This window comes from Passer domesticus, chromosome 1 (assembly GCF_036417665.1).
Source record: "Passer domesticus isolate bPasDom1 chromosome 1, bPasDom1.hap1, whole genome shotgun sequence".
In the NCBI taxonomy this organism is placed as follows: domain Eukaryota; kingdom Metazoa; phylum Chordata; class Aves; order Passeriformes; family Passeridae; genus Passer; species Passer domesticus.
Genome location: NC_087474.1, coordinates 99358729 through 99381490, shown reverse-complemented (window position 1 = coordinate 99381490; position 22762 = coordinate 99358729). Strand labels below are relative to the sequence as shown.

At 39.3% G+C, this 22762-nt stretch overlaps 1 protein-coding gene across 3 annotated transcripts in view; it reads right to left on the bottom strand.

The window, feature by feature from the left end:
* Nucleotides 1–22762, bottom strand: part of GABBR2 (gamma-aminobutyric acid type B receptor subunit 2) — a 457331-nt gene that overhangs the window by 369074 nt on the left and 65495 nt on the right. The window lies entirely within an intron of this gene.

Genomic DNA, 22762 nt, shown 5'->3' with positions numbered 1-22762 from the left:
TGGAGGCAGACTCTCCTCACAGACATGCCATGGAAGAACAAGAGTTCACAGCCTCAAGCTGCAGCAAGACCAATTCTGACTGAAGAAGTAAAAGGGCAAGTCAAGTGATCAAGGATTGGAACAAGTTAACTAGAGAGCTTGGGAAAACATCCATCCTTGGAAATTTTCAACACGTGACAGTTCAGTGCCCTGAGCAACCTCAGAGACCTTCAAGATCAGCCACTTTGAGCAGGATGTGGACCCAATGATCCCCAGAGGTCCTTTTCAAGCAAATTTAATTGTGATATTTAAAGAATAAGTTGTCACAAGAGCTGAAAGCAAAGCAAGACTGGTAAAATCAGTCTCATAACACCATATCTATTCACAGCAGCCGCTAATGCAGCGCTTATTCCAGCCAACCCAACAGCAATTCCAGCATTGATTTAATAAGGTCTTTTTATCAAGCACTAGTTCCTACAGGCACTGAAAATACAGGGTCTTTACCCCATTTTTGGAATGAAGCTGCGCAGATAAAACTTTTGAGCCTAAGGTTTGTATCACATTTTCCATCATCAATAAGAATCATTTTCCAATGGGAAAGCGGAAAATTATTTTGGCTAGCATTTACTTAAGACAAAACCAGGAATATATATATTTACACACATATAAAATGATTGATAAAGAATGGCAAAATTAATATTCATATAACAACAGTGTGCTCCCTGGCTCTCATGAAAGAATTTATTTTAAACCTTTTTTTTGCTTTTTAAATTTCCATCATGGTCACAATAAAGAGCATTATTTACAGATTGTGATGCATAGTTGGACAATTGTTTTCCTTGTACTAACTTTACACTGTTTTGCCACAATTTTTCTAACTAGATGAATTTCAACTTGCGTAAAACCTTTTTTTTTGTAAAACACCGTTTAGTCAAGTGATATCTTTAATTTTTACATACTTATGTTCACCCAGCAATTTCTAATGGCTGAGGAAAAATACTATGACAATATTTATTAACCCACAAACACAGGATGTGTCATCTCTTGCCAAGGTCCCAGAATAATTCTGGCAAGACAAAGTTTATGATAGCTCATTGAAAGCTCTGATGATAATATTCCTTGTAATAACTGAAATATTGAAACAGTATAATGATGTAAGGTATTTATAACTTATTGTAATTACAAGTTCTCCTAGAAAACACCAGATTGTCTAGGCTATATTCCTGGAAAGAAGGCATCTGCTAATCTTGGTAAACAGAGCAGAAAAGTGGGATCTCATTTAGAATAAATATTCCTAATATCCATTCATTGCTTTTCTCAGGACTGTTCCTTGAACTGGGACCAGCCCCAGAAGTTGCCAGCACATGCTGCACCCTATGGAAGCAAGCCTGGATGCCCATCACTCCCCAGCTGTGGGGTGCACAGTGCTTCACTCTGGAGTTACTGCTAGGCAGGAGACAAGAGAAAAGCACTTAAATGCAATTCCTGTTGTATTCTTATGATCTTGTCTTTCAGATGAAAACTGTACTCTATAGATCTGTGAAAATAGTGTTGGGAAGACTTAGGTTGGAGGTAACAAAATGGTTAGAAACAGGGAGATGATTAAATTAGATAAGGTAAGAGACCCTGAACCAATCCTGGCAGACGAAAATGTCACTGAGTGAACCTGTGCTAAAACACTCTTCATCTAAATTGTGATTTTGAGCCCTTTAAGGACAGATCTCATTTGAATGACTCCCCTTAGGTAATCAAATAAAAAAATTCTTTTGATTTCCTACCATCTGTTTAAAATAGGAAGGGAAATAGCAGATGTCAGTTGTGTGTGCAAGGACGTAATGTAATGTTCCCATCTCTTCCCCGAGTAGTCTCTAACCCTAGCACCACTTCTGCCCTGAGACATCCCAATTACTTTCACTCCAATCCTTCTCCTTCGCACTCTGTTGACAATCTTTCTCCATTCCTGCCTTCTGCATACTCTTTCCCCAGGGCTAGGCTTACAGAGCCCAATTGAAAAAAAGCATAATCGTAATATTTTCTAATAAAGAGCAACAGACATAAGTCTCTGCCCATACAGCTTCCATATGCTTTCCCGTGCATCCTACAGTCTCCTGTGTACCCCAGCTCCCCTAATACTTGATCCCGAGCTCAGGCCTGTGTCTAATCTGAAACTCTTGGCACTTTATCAATACTTCTGTCCTGCTTTCCCAGTGACTACTGCCATCCCTCTTCAAAGAGTACAACCTGAGACACCTAAATAAGTAGAAACTAGTCATGTTACTGCAGCAGATGTACATGCAGGAAATATCCTCTGAGAAACCACATCTGTGATGGAATTTTGAGAACTTGTGAAATATTTTTGTAAGACAGCCTTGTCACGCTGCTAATTTAGATTTCTAACAGACATCCAAATTTCTCTTACTGAGCGTTCTGTATCATTTTCACTTGGGAGAACATCATGTATGTTGCCTCATTACCGTATGCTCTGTTATTCAGTGCAGTTTACACAAGGCTTTTTCAGATCTAGCATTCTCAAATGTTGGCATTCAAACAGAAAGGAAGTGGTCCAACACACTGCAGTATCTGTATGAAAAATGTGTTTTTAAAGATATTTGAATTTGAAATTTTTTAGTATAAGGAGATGAAAAACAGGACATGCCTCTCCTATTTTTTATATAATACTATCACTGTGATCTTTCCCCCTTTTTTGTTTTCCACTAAACATCATTGAGATGTTGGGCCCAAATTTTCATGACATTCACATACTCTTGAGTGTTACACACCTGTAATCTGTTGACTGGACTGATAAATTAGCAATACAAGGATCCTTAGGATTGTCACCAGACTACCAGCTTGATAGAGAACAGCAGCATGCACCAGCTGTTACTAGCTTCTGTTCAGCTCTTCCCTGTGCCTCACAGTGCTCAGCAAACATTCTAAGACCAGGGAGGGAGAGGAGGGAGGGAAGGAGAGGAAGAGGGAGAGAATCAATAACTAGCACTTTCTCGCGTGTCAGGAATAACCAACTTCCTATCACCCACCTAGCGCAGGTAATAAAAGGTAAAAATTTAGTCATTCCTTCATTAAAATTTTTAAAAATCTTAAGGAGCATGGCCAGTCAGCAGTTGTGCAGCAGGAGTGTGGTAAGACCAGCATGAAAACCCAGCCTGCTAAACTGCAGTGTGTGCATTCATTTGCCTGAAATATTTTCTGCAGGAGACCAGGGGATATTGTTGCATTCCTGATCCTCATATCCTTGACCTGTAGCTTGTCCTTAGGCCAGTCATTTTATTTCTATATAGGCTCTGAACTGGTAAAATCCAGTCCTTGTTTGCAAGGCAAATATGATGGATTCAAAGTCCACAAAGTTATACATAAGATCCTAATTCATTGTTCAACCCTACATTGTGATCAGCAAACTCTAGAACAAGCATTTTTGTGGGACCTGAGTAGAACATAAGTTTCTACAGTTCCCAATATGTTTAGTTAATTGTAGTGATTAATCACTGTCAAAGGTAAATTCTGTTCACACACACAAGAAAACAGTTTGGTTCTCTACCAGTTATTCTTAGTTCAGGTGGTAATGATTTGTGCTGGGCATTTAAAGCCTCTCCTTTCTAAAGATAATGCTGTCTCGTCAGGAGTTTGCACTCTGAATTGTTTAAGGTAGCAATAAAATCCATTCCAACATATTGCATAACATCATTTATGAACAATCAACAAACATTGGGAAGATTAGGCGCATTCAGACCGATAAATCTACTGATACTATTCAAAGCCCATGCTAAAATCGCTTCTGGTAAAACAAAAGAGTGAATGCAAGGGGAAATCACACATTACTGATGCTTGACATCTAAGTGATGAACAGACAATGAGAAGGTTGAAATATTGTCACTCACTGCTCCATTTAGCTGTCTGTAAGAAGGATGCTGTGAGGACACACTGAGCAGCCTAAGGAACACGAGAAACTCAGAAGACCAAATCTCACTGTCAGAGGCACCACACTGCCACCTCTGTACACACTGGATGTGCACAAGGAGTCATCTGGGGGTGGGACAGCCTGCCCAACCAGAAAGAACCACCACAGGACACAGAGGATACTGTCCCCTTATCTGCCTTTCCTTAAACCATGAACACCTGGGAGCTGGCATCTATGTTCCTGCTCTCCCAGGTCTGATAACTTCTGCTATGTCTGCAGCTCTTGTGTCCCACAACACTCACTCTGTCTGGGCTGAAAGCCAGCAGTGTGCACTCACAGATTAGAGGGTCAGTCACATCCTGTGGTCCACCAAAAGGAGGGTGGCCAACAGGTTGAGGGAGGTGACCTTCTACCTGCTCTCACAACATCCCACCTGGTGGTCCTCTGCACAGACAAGACACCTCTCCTTTGAAGACAAGCTGAGTGGGGTTGTTCAGCCTGGAGAAGAAAAGGCCCCAGGGAGACCTCTAGCAATCTTCCAGTACTTTAAATAGGGTTTATAAGGAAGAGAGGGAGAGGCTTTTACACAGCTGAGAGTGGTAGAAAAGAAAAAAAAAGAGGAATGGCTGTAAACTGAAAGAGTAGAGATTTAGATTAAATGTTAGGGAAGAAATTCGTCACTCAAGAGAGTGGTGAAGTACTGGAACAGGTTGCCCAGAAAAGATGGATGCGCCAGCCCTTCAAGTGATCAAGAACAGGTTGGATGGGGCCCTGAGAAACCTGGGACAGTGAGAGGTGTCCCTGCCCACAGCAGGGAGATTGGAACTATATGACCTTTAAGGTCCATTCCAAACCATTCTATGATTCTCCTCACAAGAACATGGCCTTCAATGAAATCACCGTGAGCCTGTGCTCAAGAGAGAAAACTAGAGTCAGTTTAAATGCCGATACAGTCTAAATGCCCATACTTTTTAGGATGAAAGCTATCATATATGTAGGCAGAGACTTAGACGTTTTATTGAGTCTTCCTTTAGACTCTTGGCACTTGCTGAAAAATATAAAGGTAGAGCAAGCAGAAAATGCCTAAAACTGAGTTGTTGTAAGAATCCACATGCACTTTCCCACCCCTGCCCTTAACACAGCTGAGGTATGGCTTATCCCCATGACTGAAGCTGAACTAGCACCTCACTGCTGATGACAGCAAGAGGTGCTGACCTTCTGCTCCTGCCACCCTCTCACTGCGGCTGCTTTTGACAGTCATTTGATCCCACCGTGAGTAGACTGAAACAATCAAAGAGCAGAAAAGTGCTCAGGTGATTTCTTTCCCCCTGGTCAGTGAGTTAAACCATCCTACCGTGAAATCAGGAGCAAGCAGGCAGGGTAGGGGGTGCAGGCAGGGAAGGCACCAGAAATCTCCCTTTCTGCAGCAGCAAGGCCCTGGCTGGGCTGGCTGTGCTGTGAGCTCACTCTTGATCATAGCTGCAGAGCTGCCTCCCCAGGGTGCTTTATAACAGAGGGCACATCTTTTCATCTTCTGAGGCCTTACTCACACCTCTTCCCTTACTTGGTTGCTGATTTTCCATTCCTCTTGTCCTAGTTTCTTGGTTTGTGTGCTCACACACAGGCGCAACCTTCAGCTTAAATTTGTAATAAAATAATAATAATCATCATCTGACTTTCCTAGGTATCCATGTATCTTCCCACTATGTCTACGTATCACTGTGAAGAAGGACATTGAATTCTACTTACATTTAGCTTGACTAAAAGATGAATTAGCCTGTAGTTTTAACCAGACCCATGACTGCATGCACATCAAATGTGAAGTGGTTGGTAGCCATTAACACTACAAAGAGGAAGAGGGATTTCTTTTTCTGGAAGCATTTGCAAAAATCTCATCTTGTGGCTTAGTTTGTAAGTTACATTCTTGAATACTTCATTATGAAAGCAGTTTCATGAAGAATTCTTTTAATATTGCAAATACATGACAGAGCCTCCTCTTCCTTACAGTGGTTATTTGCTACAGTTATTTCATTATCTTCAGAAGACTTGGCTCTAACCATATTAATTTAAGTTCAAAAGTAGGCCACACAAACAGAATGAAATATGGCCAAAGTACAAAAACTCTTTAATAGTCTCATTTCATTTGACATATAAAATAAATATGGATTTTATTCAGAGGTGTATTGTCATCTTTAAAAGACTGCTAATCCTAGAAGTCATTTTACTGAGTCTTTGGTTGGTGATTTTCAAGCAATAATTTATTTCAATTAAATGACAGCATCTTTTAATCACGGGAAGTGTCTTGGCAGACAAGCAATTCTGTCTTTGGAGCTTTCATACATTTATTCATCTGCCTAAATTTCCTAACACTTTGGAGTTCAGTTGAAGTTTCATCCTGAATTAATGAATTGGGAAAAGAAATCCGTTTCATTACAACACACAAGAAATGAAACAAGGTGAGTGTTAGGGGAAGAATAACATGATAACTTCATGCCTGAAAGAAAAGCAGATTCAAACCCCTTGTAATCATTGGCCATCCACCTTCACATGCCAGAGTTAAAATTATCCCACAACAGCTTGATTTTTATTTCAATGAAACCACAGATTTCTCTGAAAATTATACAGATGTAATACAAAGCTGCTAGAGTCTTTCAAGCAAGCAAAGGCATTAAATGCTGACAATGCAGTTAAGAAGCAACTCTGTGCCTGGGAGATAATGTTTAATGTCGCTTAATCATCAAATCAGGCCAAATAATTAAACCTGTACCTCTGCACCCACAGTGATCTGACCATTCCTATCACGGCTGGTGAAGAGGCAAAGCCCTGCTCCCTGACACCAGGCTGCTGCCAATGGCTGGGCCCTGCTGTAATACTCCATTTCTGAAATTTCTCTGCCCCATATGGTTGGGAAAGCAACAACAACGCCTGAATCTTTCAGATCCTACATTTTTCCCTGCTGTATTTTTCAACTTGGAAAGAGCCCTAATAGCTTCACTTTCTATAAATGGATGTTTCCATTTGGCAGAGGAGCGGGTCTTAGACACCAGGGCACACTTTTCCTTTTTGTTCTGATGGAATGAATCAGAAACCATTGCAACCTCCTTAGAGAGTTTATCACATTTGCTTTCTTCAGCCAGGAATGAAAAGAAGCTGTAAGTTAAAAAACTATGCCAGCCATTTAATAAGAAGTTTCACCTTATTAGTAGATGACATTACAGTAATTCCACACAAAGCCCCACTTCCCAGCCTTATGAAAATCTTTTTTCACATACTATGTCTACAAATCATTGATCCAAGCTAAGTAGTTACTGTGTTATCTCTCCACCTCCTCAGAACATAGTTAGGATATATAAATAAAAGGATTTCAAAATATGAAAAAAATCCATGAAATTGTTAAGTGCACCATAGGACAAAAGCATTTAACAAGGCTCTTTGACCACTTCACTTGCTACAATCCACAAAGACACCTCCCACTACTTAGCCTAACAGTCCAGTTTCTATTCTGAACCACACATCTGTCACGAAAAAAAAAAAGGAATTAAGCCAATCTACCATGAATTTTGCCTCCTCCCTGAATCTAGGATTTAACTCCAAGGTATGTGCAAATCTGAGCACTGTACAGTGCTGAAATCCTGAAATGTGCCAGGTTCATTATATATAAAATTAGAGAAGCAAGAAATGGGTGCTTAAATTGTTCAACACCTTGATGCCATGGTTTACAGATGAGCTATTTCAATCATGGAAAGAAACTGGTACCATATCACCTGGAACCATTGCTTTACCTAAATCAGCAATAGGAAATTATCTTTGCAGGAAAACTATATTTTTAAACACAATGTTTAGCCAGTAGATAGTTCAATAAAATTTTACTTTAGAAAATGTGTCACATATTACAACACAAAGAGGGAGGGGATGAAGGAAGGAAAAAAAAAACCAAGGAAAAGAAAAGAAAAAAACAAAACAGTCATCACCTTGAGAAACTACTACAGAGTCTGAAATTTAGACAGATCTATAGCTTTTTTTCTAGCTTCAAGAAGCCATAATAAAGAGATAAAAATATTAGACCGGTAATTGGTATTCTCACTTTGGTACACTTGTAGCAGGCTGAATTAGAAACTGCAGTGCTGAATAATCACCCAGAGGGAGGTTGGGCACCAGAACAGACTCCCCAGGGAAGTGGTCACAGCACCACTTGGGAGAGTTCAAGAAGCATTCGGGCAATTCTCTCAGGCACAAGGTGTGACTTTTGATGTGTCCTGTGCAGGGCCTGGAGCTGGACTCCATGAGCTTGACGAGTCCCTTCAAACTCAGCATTGCCTGTACACATACTTTTCTAGGGGAAACACCTCAAAATGGGACATGACAGCATTTATATTAAAATTTATGTAGTATTGCATGCATTTGATCTGTACCATTATGAGTAGTACAGCACTATTTCATGAAAATATTAATATTTGGTAAGAGGCAGATCTCTTCCTCTTTACAGTGTAAAATTGGCAATATTTCAAGTTGTTTGTTTTCCTAACAATTACACAGCTTGAATGGCTATCTTATGCAATATTTTCTGAATATATTAATACACATAAATAACTGCAAACTCTACAAATTATGAGGTTACATTTACTCATGTATCTTGACATTTAGAAATTCATGTGCATTATAATTATTTTTCCCTCTGTACAACATTTAAAACATCTCCAGAGATTTCACCATGATTATTTTCTTGTATATCAGGTCACATTTAAGAAATCTCAGTAACACCAAAAAGACTCAACAAGCAAACAACCAACAACAGAACAACCCCCACAAAACACAAAAAAACCACCACAATCTCCAAGTAGATTGGAATTGTGCATTTCAAACTTGCTTAAACTGCAGCAAAAGCACATCTCCCAATTCCTTCACAACAACAAATTACATTTGTTTTTACACTGCTTTAGCCTAATACTAAATATGGGTGACATCTTAACGAATAATTCCTTCAAGAGCACTCCATCTCTCACTTCTGTCACTGTGTAAGTCAATCTTGCTCCCATAGAGAATCAGGCAATCACTTGCTTCCTCATCTGCTACTGCACAGTACCCAGGGGCAATCTCAGAAAAGGCTTATTTATACATTAGTGGAAGATTAGATTATTTCATCTGTACTTTGGAGCAGGCATTTCAACTGGGGTGTTCTCTTCATTTTTCTTACATCCTTCCTTGCTCCTTAGTTTCCTGCAGAGAGAAAAAAAACCTACAAACCAACACCACAGCACTGTTTCATACAAATCCCATGGGTGGCCTATGTTCCAGAGCACAGGTACTGCCACAAAGCACATGAGCAAAGTGTCAGTATAAAAGGAATTCACTGGAATTAGGCCTGTAGGGACTAGTCTTCAACCACTCTCAGTGGTTTTCTATCTACTAATGGTTTGGTCTACCCTTTAGCTACCCTAAACACCTTTGATTATGCAGTGAAAGGTCACAAAATGATGACTGGCACTGATACTTTGCTATTTCCCTTGAAGTCAATAACTCTCAGCCTGTTTTGCAGCTAAATGACAACTCCTCATTAAGAAAAAAACCTCAACATCACTTACTTCTCTTGATCTCTTTAGAAAAATCTCTATTTCTTGAGTACTTCACATGATAAGCTAATGATCAAGAAAAAATTATCTTTAGAACTTAAGCTATATAGATACCCCCAATTACATCATAACATATTAAAATAATGATACTATGCATTTTTTTTCATTAAAACTGCAGAATACACAGGACAGAGTGGCACCCATTAAAAGCATTTAAGGTGACATGTTTCAAAATTGCAGTAGATTGCTTCCATGGCAGTATTATGCATACATTGCTACTTTACATATCAAGACTTTGGCTCTCCAGAAGTAAAGAGAACTCTGCAATGGCAGACACAACTGCCCCATGGCACAGGAATGCATTCCACACTGCCTAACAAAACAAGGAAGCAACATATCATGCCTCCAAAACCTTTCACAATAAATCCACACGTTTTTAGCCTTATTCACGTGGCCAGTTTTCACAAGCATTGGTCTACTATTGTATTGGCTCTTTGCACTTCACCCTAGCCTTGCAGTAAATTTCTCCAAAGTTGATTTGATCCTTTACTACCACCAAAAAAAAACCTATCTAGAAAAAAAAAAAAAAAACAGAAAAAACCAAACCAACCCACACCATTTGTCATTTAATCCTGCAAGACATTTAGCAAGTTACCTCATGATAGATACTGTACAAAACAAGGATGCAGTACCACAACACGCTGAAATTGATGGTCAGTATTTTACAAAATTAAACCTAAATTTGTACTGATTAACGTTACACATATGCGATAAATTAATTCTACATTAATCTTTTGAGAAGACCTAGACATCTATCCCTTAATCCTTAAAGACAGAAACAACACAGAGTTTAGGAATGTCCTTTCCTTCCTGACAACAGATCCCTCAAACATATTCCTTCCTGGAGCAGTTCTCCAAGTTGTATTGAAAATCACAGAATATTTTCCGTGAACAACTCCTAGCCTCAGCCCCAGAATTACCTGTCAAAAGGGCTGTCTCAGAAGCATTTCTATTTTGGATCCAAGTAAAACAGAAGATAAGACAACGTTCCTCCAAATGCCCACTCTCCCCTGTCCCCGAGGCTGCGTTGGCCTGGTTACCAACCACTCCCTCTCCCACCCGGCTGATGCCTCAGCATCCCCACGTGGCTCTCTAACATATGGTTCAGGCACTCGCCTCTGGAGCTGCCAGGCATGCAAGGAAATTAAAGTAGGTTAACTCCAGCAGACTGCTGAAGACAAATTATAATATCAAATAGATTTAGGTGAGTAAAATTGATGAACTCCACTATTTCTCTTCATAGCATTGCTCTGATCTTGTTTAGGCACTGAATAGATGCACTGACCTCTGCATGTTTGTTCACCCTGAAGGGCAATCACATGAATATATTCCCCAATGGAAGTCTGGCCTGCACACAAGTGGCAGCCCTTTTGCTAATAGAAGGATAAAGATACTTTGTTGCTGAATTAGATGCATTTCTGGAAATCTTCACTACATTGCTATTATCTCCATTTACTCAAACAAGGTATTTCTATTCATAAACATCAATGTGAAACTCGGTTTCCCAGAGCCAGGTACTGGCAGGCCATTGCAGAGGTTAGGAAAATGGGGTAGGGAACGAAGAAGTCTCTTTTGTCAGCTGATCTCTGTCAAGAAATTTGTCATAACTATGTTTCCTCTCCTCCAGTTTGTAGCTTGGATACACCAACATCCCAGGGCAGGACAGCAACCAACACAGAACAGAAGGTGAATGTGTTTGACACACTTCAGTCTTCAACACCCTCAGAGCACTGTGTTACACAGAAACTGTGTTTCGCTGCTGCAATTAACTGGATCATGTCCAAATTATATTAAGGTATATAAGTACATAGCAAGCACTTTACACCACGCTAAACTAGAGGTTAGAACTTGGCATAGACATAGCACTACCAGTAAGAGGTCAGGCAGGGAACCCAGGTGGCAAGGAAACTGCACATCAAACATCTACCAAAACCTCTACTTGTATCCTTGATCTACAGTTAAAGACAGCACCATTTAGCTGAAAAACAAGTTTAAGTTTGAGGCATGCCTGCTACTTCTGACTTGTGGCCACTGTCCCACTGCAATCCCCAGTTCCAACTTCTGTGGAACACTCATTCCTCTTATCATTCCCTCAACAAAACTGATCATCAGCTTAATCAGCAATGCATTCCAATGTCAGTTATTTCACTTTTTCACTTAAAAATGCTAAAAATATCTCTTTGTAAGAGCAACTTTTTTTTTTTTTTTAATGTTAGGACTAAATGACATTTTAAGTTTGTTTTGAAAATGTTGGGACAGAAGCTCACTTTTGACTTTTACATGAAGCTTACACTCTACAAAATTTAAACACACACTTCTGCTGCTATTCATCTAACAGCACAGATCTGTCTCATAACTCAAGATTAGTATTTATATAATGAAAATAGCTAGAGAACCTAGGTATCAAAACAACTTAAAAGACATAAATCTGTTGCAGCTGAATCAAACAGAGCTGCCTCAGAAAGAGAAGAGCGAAGACATCTCCCATTCTTGTCACTTGTCAGAAAAAAAAGAATGTTTAATGAGCAGATTTTTTTAAAGAAAAAATTAATTTTTACCTTGTACTATGTTATTCAAGATAATACAATTAAGCTGCTTCATTAGAGTTGAAGATATAAATTTTTTTACATGTCTTCTCAATAAGATTAAACAACCTCATTACTCATTTGGATTAAAACATCCTGATTTACAAAACTGAAAAAAATGGTTTTAGTGCGCTCACAGAAAGGGGTTCTGAGGTTATTCTATGACAATGGACCACAGCCATACCAATGAATTGGCATTAGGTAACAAAAAGGAACAGGGACAAAGTTCTTTTGTACATTAAAACTATAGTGCCCAGTTAGAAACTGACAAATGTACAAAGGGATGAGATAATTAACACTTCTTCATTTGCTTTTTTGGTCTCTAAATTACAACCTTCTTCCTCATCCTGGCACACTATTAAGACTCATTTTGTTCCTTCAGTAAGTAGATCTGAAGCAGCATTCCTGACTATGTCATTTATAAAACTGGAAACACGATGGATACAAAAAGACCCAGGTCTGCCCCTGTCAGTCAATACGTGACACTACGCATTTGCAACACAGAAGTTGTTGCAATTTTAAAAATAACTGAACCAAGGCATGAACCTAAGGGCTTCCACGTAGTGGAAATGAGAAATTGCAGCTAGGCATTTTTGAAGTATTCAATCCACATTTTCAGAAGTACTAGAGATATTTGTTGCCTCTAGATGTCGAAATTGACATATACGAAGACCATGATCATCACTAGGTTAGACCTCTATATGTTATAGAAAAAGGAAAATTAAAAAATGCTTCACAATCCCTGAAAATTTCCAAAACACAGGAAACAAAAAAAAATTTCTTAGAAATACAAGGTTAATATTTTTAAGTCACACTTCTTTCCCAGTCCCTGTGCTCAGCACTTGCAATCAGCAAGTCTCTAGTTCCACACATAACACACCCAATAACACTCTTTGTCTACATTTGCCTCTAGTTCTAGTTTTCTTTTGCATCTATTGCATTTCTATTATGAATAATGGGAATTCTAGTTTCTTGAAGACGTACTAGAAAGGGCAAATACCCTTAAAGCAGAGGTCCTGTTTGAGAACACTAAGCATATTAGATATTGGACACATATAAATATTGAGTCTTAGGACTCAGTCTTCTGGCTTACAGTTGCACTGACAGATGTGAATTTGTCCCTCTTAATACATTAAGTTACACTGCAAAGTTTAAATCTGAATTTAGGATTTTGTGTCTTGCAACTAATTATTGGTGAAGCAAAATTAGGCTGAGGAGTCTGCTAGGCTTCTTGAAAAATTCTAGGAAATCTGGTATTTTCTTCTCGTCCTCTGCTCTAGCTCTTAAATGAATGCAAAAAAGCTAACATTGCACAAGAAAGCTCCTAAGAGATCCGTTGATCTCTGGAGACAATTTGATTCTCCCATTTCTCTGGCAGAGGAAATGGGCCACTGGGGGCAGACCACCCGGGCAAGGGACTCCTTTGGGATTGATGATCAGGATTCCCTTCCTTTGAAGGCAAAGAGCTGCAGTGCACACAACCAGGCTGGTTATTATCAATTAGCTACCATAACAGCCGCCTGTCTCCTGCAGCCTTGCCTTTGTGCTGGGACATGAACTCTGGCTCAGTAGCTCACCCTTTTTGCCCCAGAGCACCCCTGGTTTAAACCTGACCTACATAAACCTGCTCAGACTGGGCTTCACAGGAGGCAAACACACCTCTGAGTGCAGCAGGCACTGGCACAACACTTTTCTAGCTCAGAGCTGACAACTGGACTATATCACATACCTGTATCTGTTGCATATGTAGGTGAGCAGTAATTTACAAAGTCTTCAGAATCTACAGCAGCGGGACTAGAACAAGATTATTTTTAAGATGCCTTCCAACCCAAACCATTCTATGAAAAAATCAGTAAAACAGAAGTACACGTAAAGTTTGGAGTTTATTGGTTGGAAACAGAGGGGTAAATATGTAAATATCACATTTAACTGTGAAGTTAATGTAATTTTAAAAATTACCTACCGAAGTGTTTCCAGACACAGCAAATAACCCAAAAAAGGACTATCATGTGCATCTTGAATCATAACATTTGAGAATGATTAATTCATTGTGCAACAGATGCAGAGGAAGACTTTCCATTCCTATTACTACTGTTATTTTAGAAGCCTGTCTTAGGAGAAGGCTAAATATTAGCTTGACTTATTTATCCCACAAAATAGAATGTGAAGAGAGTAGCCCTGCTTCTTTACCCATTATGTCCAGATGGAATTAAATGACATAAGGAATGAAAATTTTTATTTCCACATTTAGTTTTGAGCATCTGGAATACTTGTACTATTCCACCTTTTTGCAGATGATTTTTATATCACAGCTAATGATTATCATTGCAACTCTGGAGATCGAAAATAACTTTCTTTTTTAAGCAATCATTCTGAAGTCTCTTTCAGATTGTATAGCTATATACCAAGCAGATCAGAATTGACCCAGCTGTGAATAATGTCACACTTTCACATATGTTAATATTTCTGAATCATGTCAAGCTGAAACCTGAGTTCAAAGACATTCAGGGTGACTAATATGCCTGACACAAGAAGAGGGCATGAAATGGAAAAATTAGAGACTGCAAAGACAATGCCAGAATGTAAATTTGTTTGTAGACTGACAGCAATAAAATGCTATATAAATGCTAAAGTTTAAACTAATTCATTTAATTTTGAAGCATCACGTATTAGACTGTGTTCATTATCTGTAAAAGCAATTTTCATCTTTAAATTATTTGCATTATTCAAGTATATCAAGGTTTAAGTACAATTCTCTTTTCTTTCCCCTAAAGAGAATAAGCACAATATACTGCAAACAAGAAAACTACTCAAATTACTCAGCCTTCCCTTCTGTGCAAAAATGTCAGTATTATTAATTGAGCATTTTTATTGAATGTTTTCCATATGGAGAGCATATAGATGAATTAGGTATGTACAACATTGTCATTTATTTCATTTTACGCTTACTATAGCTGTCATAGAAAGCTTTCCACAAGATGTGTTCTTACAGACACTGAAATCTCAGTGACAGAGAAAATATTCCTCTTATTTTGTCTCCTGGTAATAACCTATTTCTAGAAAAATCTCATTTATAAGAACAGTTATAATCATAGAGTTGGTTGCTCAATAGACATGTCATTATATAGTGCACATTCCCCCTGCAAAGTGAGTTATTTATTAATAATTTCAGAGGGATTTGTAAATGGAGTGGGGTCTTTCCCTAATGCTTCATCCTGGGTAACGATATATGCATGTTCTGTACCACAAAGCAGCTTCATAGAAGTAGTCATCAATGAAGAATTGACGTGGCAACTCTTGCAAAAGCAAACCCATGTTGTGTTTCAAATGCAAGGTTACCTGGTACACATGTGATACTGGTTCTTTACACACACAGAAAAAAAATTAAAAGCCCCAACCTGAAAATATTTCATCATATAAAAATATAGCTACAATTAAAAACCACAGAAACAAATTTCACTTACTGTAAAATTAACTTTTAAAAATCCCTGTAGTTGTCATAGCTTATAGCTTAATAAATTGGTTCTCTTTCTTTAATTTAAAATCAAGCATGAGATAGATAATAAAATGGAGACGGTTATACATTTTATTACTAGATTAAGGTTAAGTAATAAATATGCAAATATGGGATTTCAAATTACTTTAGAGACCATGCAAGTAGGCAAGGTTTATAAATATGAAAGAAAGTCAGCCCTAGTAAAAACTCATGCAGCTCCACTGACATTCTTAATAAATGTATATTTTTAGAAATGCATTTATATTACTTCTGTTAACACTCTGGGTACCATACAGTACAAATTCTCACTATATTTTTTCCTAAATTTGTCCCCATCAACAGTTTTCAACTGGTTCATTCTTTTCAAGAATTACCCTAAACCACTGGTTGTAACTCTTCATTTCACTTTAAGATGAATTTAAAATTTACCACAATTTCCTTGTGATGGATTTTCCTTTCAGTACTATCTCTCCCTCCACCGTACTGTTCATTGCTTCTGTTATTGTTTACAAATTCTGGGTTTGTGCTGACTGTGACTGAAACCCAGAAAGGATTATTCTGTTCCCAAAACCAGCAAGTCCAAATCCTTCCCTGAGGATCGAATCTGTCAATCACTACGGGAATTGTTAGCACTGATTTTCCCCTAGACTGAATGCATTGCAGCATTACACCCAGGGAGGGTTTTCTTACCTATAGCAAAAAAAAAAAAAAAAAAAAAAAAAACAAAAAAAAAAAAAACACATGAAGAGGAAAATCTTCTTTTTAATGCCCAGGCACAGAATCCTAAAGCTTTAAGAAACATCTTGCTCTTTGCTTTTCACTTCTTGAGCGACTTTCAGAACGTACCACTTGTTTTCTGCCTATCCGTCACTGTCTTCATCACCCTTCACCCTTCTGAACTCCTAAAGGATTATTTTCATGTTGGAGGAAATCTACTGACCAAGAATCAGGAACAGGCAAACTGGAGCACTGTAAAGTGTACAGTGAGACAGCCCCTCAAGCTCAGTCACCTGCCAGGTGGGCCACACACAAACCCCACGCGAGCGGCAGCTGCCTCTTGCCAAGGCATGAGGGAACACGAGGCAGCTGGCAGCGCTCTAAAAGCCAAACAGAGATAAAACCCCAATGGACGTGAAGAAAGCTTGAAATTATATTTTTCACAGTGCAGGCAGAGGCCAGGCAGAGGGACAGAAGGCTTGAATCTCCAGGACACCAGGCTTAATGAAGTTTTTTTTCACAAATGTCACATTTAATGACAAGTTCACTGTGGCTACTTCTTTTCTGCCCAATTGTATTACCAGTTACTGAATACCAGATATTTCTTTCATGCAAAAAAAAAAAAATCCAGTAAAACATAAGATATCTGAACACTTCTGAGCTTTTCCCATTATTTGCCCTACCAACTAGTACCATGATCCTGAACAGTCCTATCTTTTTGTAAAACAATAAACTTGCAAAATTATAGCTTTGCGCTTCTGAGCAGATAGACTGATACAGTGTGGAACGTGAAATCAACTTTCCTCCTAACTGATTTTGTGGAATCTCTTAAAACAGAAAAAAAGAGAGGAAAATAACCATGGTTGGAGGTCTCATGAAACTTTCCAAGGAGCTTCCTTACTGTGAATCAGGACAAGGTAAGAACCTACAAAACTGATATACCATCTGCATAAAACCCCTGCTGATCATTGAGATCTGGTGTGGAATTCCTTCTAATTGCAGTACTAACCCTTCCTCTTGTAACTTTACAGACAGTCAACAAACAACCCTTTACACTACCCCCAAGACAGCCTGGCCATTCTGTGCCAGTCAAACCACAACACTGAGTAAGCTCAGAGTTTTTCCACCACACCTTGACTCTTAATTCATTACTTTTTGGAAAACAAAATTGAAATCTTCACTCTTGTCAATGCCTGTTTGCAGAAGTAAATGATAAAAACTTCACCTGAAATGCTATCACATCCTGAGAGAGTTACAGTTATTTAGAAGAGGCCTGCCAATTTATCATGTTTGTCGAGACTGTTGGACAGGAGGTCACAAAGTATTTCCTCCCTTCCTTCCACCCCTAGAGTTTTAATACCCAAAATGCTCAGTCCTTCAAAATCCAGATCTCTTTGAGAACACAGATATCAACTAAAATTGAGCAACAAGGAAACAGGACCATTGAGTGACAGATTATCAAACTGCTGAACATCACAATAAAATATGCAAGACAAACACAGTCTTAGCTCTAAGATTTACTGATTGCAGATATGAGGCAGTATATTTAATCCAACACCTACATTCTTTTTTCTTAGAGCACAACACCTACATTCTTTTCTCATAAACTCTGTAGTGGTGATCATGTGACAGCTGGAAGGAACACCTTTCTTACATCTCAATTATTCTTTTTCCTGCAAACATGAATCTTTGGAGTATTTGATGACTTAAAGCAAGTAAGAGAAGTCAAAGGGGACTGCAACAGGACCTGCACCAAGAGAGATCAAAAACATGGAGACAGCCATCACCACAGCAAGACTTTAAGCATTAGGACACTCAGCTGTTGTGGACTCACAGCAAGCAGCTCTTCTCCTTTCCAGAACTCTCCAAAACAGGACAGGCTGTAGTTTAGGTGCCACAAAAATTCCTGGGGACCAACCAATGAACCATCTATGTTCCTGTTCATGTATGAAAATTATTCATGCCTCTTCTACTCTCCCATTTTTACCCAAAGTCCTTAGGTGTGTCGCAGCATATGTTGTTTTCTGTTGATCATCTGATTTTAAGTGGTACCTTAATTCTGCATTTTCACATCTTCTGTTGGTTGGGCTAGGGAGGTAAGAGGGTGTTATGTACATATTAATATCTCCTTAGAACCTCCCAGCTACCAACTTCTGTGCCCAGAGGGTACCTAGGAACCAGACAAGCAGTCTGACTCCAGTTTTGAATAATGAACACGCCATCAATCAAACCATGCTTTGACACAAACAGTCTGCCAAATCTCAAACCTCTCTCCTTTGATTAAGGTCATCAAGAAGACAGATCCATTCCTCAAAGCAAATTCAAAGAAATCTCTGCTGATAAAGTTTGCAGCTGACAGGAAAGAAAGATGAAAAACAGGTGAAATGTTAAAAATAACAGCTCTACATAGCTTTCTTTAGCATAGAAATGGGCTGAAAAAGATGAATTTCAGTTCTGCCAGACCAGTTACTTGCAACACAGACAGTAATATGCCCTCTGCTCAAGGAGAAGGACTGCATTTAGGATCAAACTTCAGGATCCATAGGGAGCACCCAGAGGCCTGTATCAGCTGCTGCAGAAGACAGGACCTGCTGGGGCAAGATTCACTACACACAAGCAGACAATGCCTCAGTGTCATTTCCCACAAGGACAGCACTGGAGTTCCTCACAAGTAAAATGAGCAGCAGGCAGGAACACTCGGTCTTGGGAGAAGCAGCCTGCTCTGGAGTGCAGAGGATAAAATTACATCCCAAATCCTGCTGACAGAGGAGGAGTGTGCGCAGGGGCCCAGGAATGCCGCACATGCTGCCGGATGCTGTGGGCATCTACAGGATACAGAATGCAGGTACCACATCACACCAAAGTGAGGAAGTTGATGAAGGTATCTTTAGACAAAGTGAGGAAGTCTCTGGATCAGACCCTTGCTTTCATAGGGTTCTATAACTGCCCTGACATCTTCAGCAAGGGCAACATGGCAGGACACAAGCACTTGAGAGAGATTTTTGGAAGGTGTTAGAGAAAACTTGTTGACATTGGGACAGGATGAGCCAACCAGATGTAATGCACAGCTGGACCTGCAGTTCATGCAGGAAGAACAATGTAGGCATGAAATAATCAGGTGCATTGACTGTTACAACCCTGGAAGAGGGTTCAAGATCCCAAAAAAAGTGAAAAAGGGATGCACAGCCCCCAGAGCTTGGAAAATAATGCTATAAATCCTCTTGGAACATATTTCTGGGCATACGAAAGAGTAAGTGACAGGGAAGAGTCAGAATGGGTTACTAACAGTAGATCCTGCTGGACCAATATGGTTGTTCAACCTCAGAACCCAGAGGAAGAATGGGTGGAATAGCATAATACCAGGAATAAGACAAAACCAAGAGATTTTTCTGTGACAATTTTAATGGCATTATTAGACTTGTTTTTCTGCAGCTAATAATAATTAGACTCATAATATTTCCATTATATTATAAATAAATGCTTGTCTTTACAAATAAAAATTGTATGCTTATTTGATTACTTACATGCATCCTCCTTACCCATAAACAAGATTTTTAGAGTAACAGAAGGTCAAAATGTTTCAGCCCCAGTCAACATTGGCCACTGGGTCCGTGACACTTGAGTTGCTGGAGCTGCAGATTCCCATGTCACCTTTGTTTGCCTTAGCTTTGTTGGAAGCACAAGTGAAGCATTTCCTTTGAGTTCGCCTTTAAAAGGCAAAAATTTACCAGTTCTGAAAAGAATCTATTAGATACAGTACAGATGAGTCTTGCAGATGCAGATGATAAATATGCACAGAGTATTTATGTATGTATAATATCACTTCATGTAAATTAAAACCAGCCTTTCACACATTCCCAGAGTGTCCTTCTATGTTCCCAGCTGAATAGGAATGCCTTGTGCCCAGGAACTGGGCCACCTGAGCTGCCACCTGCAAGGGCAAGCCAGGACAGAGGGTAACCGAAGTCAAGTAGAGCAAGAACACACTAAAAAATCTGATGGCATAAGGTTTAGTCATACCCCTCACCCCTCCCACCTCTAACTGCAAGAAGAAAGGGACAAAGAGATGGGATTGCAAAGGAATTGAGACAACAGGGTCACACAGTAAAGTGACTGAAGCTAATTTGGGGTCCCAAGGTGAAAACCTCCAAGTCCAGCCTGTTCTGGCCTGGTCATGTGAGCAAAGCTCCTTGTTTGCCGTGCATGACTGCTCCTCCATGTCTCTCTCACCAGGCTCCCCTGGAGATTTCCTGGTTGTACCCCTTTCCCTGCTAGGTGTGGAGTGTGCAGTCTGCCCTTCCAGCAGAAGGATCTCCTCCACAGCTCAGAGTAGAGCAGCCAACACTGAGGCAGTGCTCCTCTGCTGGTCTAGTCCTGTCAGTAGAAAATACCATTTTTAATTGTTAGTAGAAAATACCATTTTTAATTGTTTGGGGTTTTTGTTTTCCTCTTCTCCCTCACCGTTTGTTAGTTTGTTTTCCCCTTTCTTTCCTTCCTTTGAAACACAAGACTGAAGCAAACAATACTACAGAATAACTGATGAACATTAAAGAGTTGGGTATCTTTTGAGTATACACAACCAACAAAAAGTGCAGGTGGTTTGCAGTCACCCACTTTCAGGATATGCATGGACTACACCATGAAAACCTGAAGGGATAGAATGTGCAGATTAGCTTTTTATCCAGGTGTCACAAGCCTCTGAATAATTCCCCCTGATGCGACAGGAGCTTACTTCTCATACACAGCTTTTTGAATAGCTGACAGCCCCATCAACAGAGCCACTGTCATTCTGAGACTGCACAAGTGCAAGCACAGATGCAGTTCTACAAAAAACACCCTCATCTATTTGCTTTTTGAGCAAAACAATTTCTCATAAGAATATGCTGGTTTATATATTTCAAGACTCTGAGCATTCTCCACCTCCTGCCTGTTACCCAGGGAGACTATATGATGGCATGGTCACCATGGAAACAGTGGACAAACTTAAGATGTTTTCATTGCTGCAGATAAAAGCCATCTGCATTATTTTTTTTTCATTTCTATTTCTCACACCACCAGCTCAGGCTCCCAAGCCAAACTGTGACAGCTGTGGTGCTATCCTTCAGCCAGGAATCATGGACCATTCCCAAAGCAGCATCCCCATGACATCCCTGGGCTCACAGGTGGGGGACAGGGCAAACCTCCTACAGGTAAGAACAGCATGTGTTTGCTGCAGCAGCCACCTGCCCTTCTTCCTCCCCCATCTCATAGCAGCCCACTTCTAAGATGTTTCTGAAAGTTTTTGACCACATTCCAAGAGAGAAAAAGTACACAGTTTGCCTAAAAGACAAAAAAGGGGCTGAAGAGCATTTTTTGTAGCTTTTTATCTAGGTGTCACAAGCCTCTGAATAATTCCTGATGTGACAGAGCCTTATTTCTCATACACAGCTTTTTGAGTAGGTGAAAAGTCCTTGCTGTGTGTATTTGACACTAGTGGTATAATCTGTTTATTCAGGAATAGTTGATCAGAAATGTATAAATAATTATGTTCATGATATATGAAAGTTCAGTATCCAACCTTGACGCTGTGTATCCGTGGCTAACAAATAAAAACACATTTTCCTCTGTAGTAGGCCAAGATGACTGAATACAAGCAGAAATATCTATTCATTAAGCATCAAATTAGGTTTCTGCAGTTTTCCAGACAAAAACTGGATGTTCTGTTACACGTAATTAATTTGCTGGAGGTTGAGTTTTGGATTGCTGTTCTTGCCAGTTTTTGGCTTTTTAAGAAACTTTCGGTTGTTTCTGTTTTTCTAATAATTAAGCCAAATTTGTGACATTGCTATGTGAACATACCCTTTCTAAAGGGTATATTTGCTAAAAAAAAATTGTAAAAGGCCAATTTCTTCACAATAGCACTTCAACTGCAAAGTCAATTGACAGACATCTTAGAGAAGGCTTCTCAATTTCAATAGCCACTCATAACTGTTTTAATCTTTCAGTGGGTAGAAATGTACTGTTTAATGTTACATGCCTGCTATGTGCTTATGCTCTCTGTAGCCTATAAATCCTCTGACTCCTATCAAAACAACACAACAAAATAATTTTATTATTGGATTTTGTTAAAGTTGAGAGCTTCCTACCAAATTAAAGACCTGCCTATAAGTTATAGACAGTCACTGAGGAGGCAGCTGGTGTTTTGACAAGTCAGTTTCTTCCCTGATTGTTTACAGCCAATTCTATCCTGCACAACAGTATCCAACAAAATCCTGCCCTAGGCTGTGATCAGGACATTTCTGAAGCAACTCTAATAAAACAGACTTTTTTTTTTTCTCTTATGCTAAGATTATTTTTCCAAATGTCACATCACTCATTATTTTTCCTTTGAATCCTTTCCAGCTTATTTGCTGGATGTATAAACCAGAACTGAGTACACTCTTGAAGTAAAGGTCTTAAT